Source organism: Myotis lucifugus, unplaced genomic scaffold (genome assembly GCF_000147115.1).
Source record: "Myotis lucifugus unplaced genomic scaffold, Myoluc2.0 scaffold_414, whole genome shotgun sequence".
Taxonomy (NCBI): Eukaryota; Metazoa; Chordata; class Mammalia; order Chiroptera; family Vespertilionidae; genus Myotis; species Myotis lucifugus.
Window position 1 is genome coordinate 716,658 of NW_005871462.1, and position 4,616 is coordinate 721,273.

Here is a 4,616-nt window from a genome sequence, read left to right on the forward strand (position 1 = left end):
CAAAAACATGGATAAATAGAGAAGAATCATGAAGAAACTATAGAAAGAATAAATAACAAGAAAGAGAGAGCTATGATTTTTTTAATAATAGAAACAAGACTGCTCATGATCAAGAGTCCTGGGTAATGCATAAGGAAAGTGAGAAGGGCATATAATCCTGCAGGGGCTATGATTTAAGTAGGGAGTCCAAAACCATCTCCCAATTCCATTGCAGCTGTGCTAAGAAGGTAAATGTTGTAAACAGAAAGCAGAGAGCCATATAGGTACCTATGCATTGTGTGACTGCAGAGTCAGAATTTCTTGTTGCACATGTTTGATTTTACTGCTTTTTCCAGTCTATGAACCAAAAATGATAGCACAGGTGTATAGATCAGACTATTCTTCTGATCATCCTCCATAGGGCCCTCTTGATGTCTCTGTTCCTCAGGCTGTAGATGAAGGGGTTCAGCATGGGGGTGACCACAGTGTACATCACTGAGGCCACCGCATCCTTCCTTGGGGAAGATGACACGGCGGAACTGAGGTACACACCAAGGCCTGTTCCATAAAATAAGCAAACAACTGACAAGTGAGAGCCGCAGGTGGAGAAGGCTTTATATTTTGAACCTGCTGATGGGATTCTCAGAATGGAGGACACTATTCTATAGTAAGAGAAAAGGATCCCTGAGAGTGGGACACCACTAAAGATGGCTCCAATAAAGTAGATCAATATGTCATTGGTGGAGGTGTCAGAACAGGCAAGGTTGAAGAGTTGAGAAGGGTCACAAAAGAAATGAGGGATTTCCACATCTGCACAGAAGCTAAGTTGTGACACCATCAAGTAGTGCAGCTGGGAGTCCAAAAGGCTGAAGAAATATGACAAAAGGACCAACAAGCCACAGAGGCAGGGGCTCATGATGATCAGGTAGTGTAGGGGCTGACAAATGGCCAACAACCGGTCATAGGCCACCGCAGCCAGGAGTAGACTTTCCAAACATGCAAAAAGTAAAAAAAAAGGTAACCTGAGTTAGGCAGCCTGCATAGGTGATGGATTTGCTGTGTGTCTGGAGGTTCAGCAGCATCTTGGGAACTGTTGTGGTGCTGAAACTGATGTCAGCCAAGAACAAATTGGAAAGGAAGAAGTACATCGGTGTGTGGAGGTGGGAGTCAGAGATGACAGCCAGGATCATGAGTAGGTTCCCGAGCATGGTCAGCAGGTACATGGACAGGAACAGCCCAAACAGAAGACGCTGCACTTCTGGATCATCTGAGAGTCCCAGGAGGAAGAATTCTGAGCCACCTGTTTGATTCTGTGGTTCTATGCAGAGAGGATACATTTTAAAAAAGAAGAGAGTGCTAAATAAATGAGACAAGTGTAGAAGCATCCATATTTTGGACTCAAGCAATTCACAAATAGTTACACTTGAGGACCATATAACCTCCTCACTCATTACCTTCAGCAACATGTCTGAGTTGTTAACTCTTTTTAGAACTCTTTATCTGGGCCTATTGATCTCTTTTTATATACCCTTTAGAGTCACTGGGTCAAACAATATTAGAGAAGAATGGACATTTTGAGATAACAAATCCATAAACAGAACAAAATATCAGCCTTCTACTTTTAAAGGAAAAATATGGAATGAGAAATATTCTTTTATACGACAAACATCATTATATTTGAAAGACACTAAGAAGCAGTTGAAAGTACTTTATCTCATCCAAATGCAGTGTAAGAAATTTCCTTAATTTGGAATATAGTCTAGAAGAGCTAAAACCAAATTAACTCTATTCTAACATAACATAAACTGTTAATAATCAGCCCTAACCGGTTTGGCTTAGTGGAAAGAGTGTCAGCTTGGGGACTGAAGGGTCCCCTGTTTAATTCCGGTCAAGGGCATGTACCTTGGTTGCGGGCACATCCCTAGCTGGGGGTGTGCAGGAGGCAGCTGATCAATGTTTCTCTCTCATTGATGTTTCTAACTCTCTATCCCTCTCCCTTCCTCTCTGTAAAAAAATCAATAAAATGTATTTTTTAAAAACTGTTAATAATCAGATAGCATTTTTACATGGCAAATATCTTTAAGGGTGTTCATTTTTTCTTTTTTTGTTTTATGACATCTGTCTTCCTTAGAGATAAGTGCTCACTCAAATGTGTGGATTGTCTGAAATCCCCTCAAATAAAACTCATATATAAATATTTGGTCTTGGTAGGCTACACATTTTGAAAAATATGCTTTTGTTAAATGCAACAAAATCATACAGCATCACTGATCCTGAAGATGATAGTATTTTACAATGCACCAATGATTAAGCAATAACTAACTTTCACAAATACTCTGTACTTACTTTACTTTTTGAGAGGTTATTTTCTATCAGTGATACACAATCCGAGAGAAACATCTGAGATTGACTTTGCACTTTACTGTTTCGGTTTGTAGTGGATGGTACTTCTTAAATATGTCTCTAATCAGAAACATTTGTGAAGGGTTGATTTCTCATCAGAACCAACCCTCCAATGAACAGTTGAAAAATTTAAGGCCAAACAAGGCCTAAAACCTTAGGTTGGCTTTCTTATGCAGCTTAAGATCTTTCCAAGTCAGTTCTTCCTGATAGGCGGACTGCATTTCTCCTAAATCAGTCCCTGAAGGCAACTCAGGTCAAAACAGAAGTATTACTTTGTCAAAAATAGTTGTTCCTTTGTGTGACATGCTAGGTTCCTATGTATAGAGCGGATCATTTCCATTTTGTAATACTACCTAAACTTTAGATTCACTATATTATTAAAAATTATTTTTGCATCAAAAAGAGTTATATACTTTGGGGAAAATCAAATGGGAAAAGAACAAAGGTAGCTATTACAAACACTTGGTTAGCTCGCTCATCTGTAACAGGGGTATATTAATTAAACTGATCCAATAGGATTGCTGTAAGAAATAACATTAAATTATAAATATAAAATACTTAAACATTTGTTATCAATGCTAGTTGATCATTATAATTACTTATCCATCTTTTAAAACTTGATGATTGGCTGGCCATAACCTAGAGCCAGTTAAATTAGAATTTCTACACATAAATGCTTTGGGCATATTAACACGTAGCTAGGGTAGGGCATCATTGCCAGGCTATTAATAAATGTTGTATTAATGTTATCAATTATTATCAATAGTTTTTCCCACTACCCATATTAACATATGAATATTTCATCATATGTGCTATAGAACTCATGTTTATTATTGATAAAACTTAAGGATATTTTGTGATCCCTGCCTAATCTTTCTCTGCACTTCAGTTATCCAAAGGCAAACACTATTTAAACCAGATTGTCATGAATTTGATGAATGCATTTTCCTTTCAATATTTTTATAATGTTAGCATTGAGCTTTGTACTCATAAGCGGTTTTCCTGAAAACTTATCTAAATGCTCTCATGTTACACATATTGTTCCCTGAGTTCTCATTTACCACAGCATTGCGTTTCAAGTCTCCCTGTGAAATACATACATCAATTTCAGCACTTTGAATGATGCTCAGTATTATCTGTGGGGTAAACTTCATTATATTTTTCAATTTTTAATTAAGACTGAGCTAAGAAAATTCTTATGCCCCTATCCATACCATACAAGTGAGAATTTTCTAAAGATATATTCAAAAAAGATAATTGATTGAGTTGTAAAATTAATATGTGTGCAGTTTTACTATTAATAACCGAGACACTTGCTTTCCCAATAGAAAAATCAGACAAAATCAACTACATGCTCTGATTGCCAGCGTATAAAATTAAAAAGTTCCTTGAAGTCTGACTAGCAATAGTCTTCATGATAGAGCCCCAGGAAAATGCGCATCTTGTACAGGGAATTATGTTTTCATATCTCGGTTTTACAAATATGCTGAGAAATGCATTGCTATCCTTGGGAAACCCTATGATCCACAACATCCATGCATTAAAGAGCCATGCAAACCACAGATGAACTCACCAAATCCCAACAGAAGGAATTGGTGGTGGTGCCCTTGTTTGCAAAGAAACAATCATTGTGCTGAGTGGAGGGGACAGCGCCCTGGGCTGGGACTCAGGAGGCCTGTGTCTGAGTCCCACAGCTGTCACCCACTAGATGGGAGAATAACACCCATCTCTGGCAAATGTGTGACCCCCAATTGTCTTTAAATCAGATTGGAATAGTGGACTTATTGAAGAAAATCAATCCCAGGAAAGGCTGAAGGACATTTTATTCTATTATCCGGCAGAGAAAGGTAGAAGCCCATCATGACCCAGGTAATTTGTTCATGGAATGAGTGGAAATCCTGAAATGTGTCTCAGTCCACACAAAAACAGTTACTTCTCTTTTCAATATTTTGTACTTTTTTGAAAATCTCACAATTTCTCTTTATATTTAAATGTTGTAGCCCTATCCCATTTGGCTCAGTTGATAGAGCATTGGCCTGCTGACCAAAGGGTTTCAGATTCAATTCCGGTCAAGGGCATGTATTGTGGTTGAAGGCTCCTCCCCAGGCCTGAGGCCTGGTCAGGGTGCTTGCAGGAGGCAGCCAATCAATGTGTTTCTCTCACATAAATGTTTCCCTCTGTCTTTCCCACTCTCTTCCACTCTCTCTTAAAGGTCAATGGAAAAATGTCCCCAG

At 38.4% G+C, this 4,616-nt stretch overlaps 1 pseudogene; it reads right to left on the reverse strand.

Annotated features, from left to right (window-relative positions):
* Positions 1–337: 337 nt before the first annotated feature.
* On the reverse strand, positions 338–1,364 carry LOC102419756 (annotated as a pseudogene).
* Between the last annotated feature and the right edge of the window lie 3,252 nt (positions 1,365–4,616).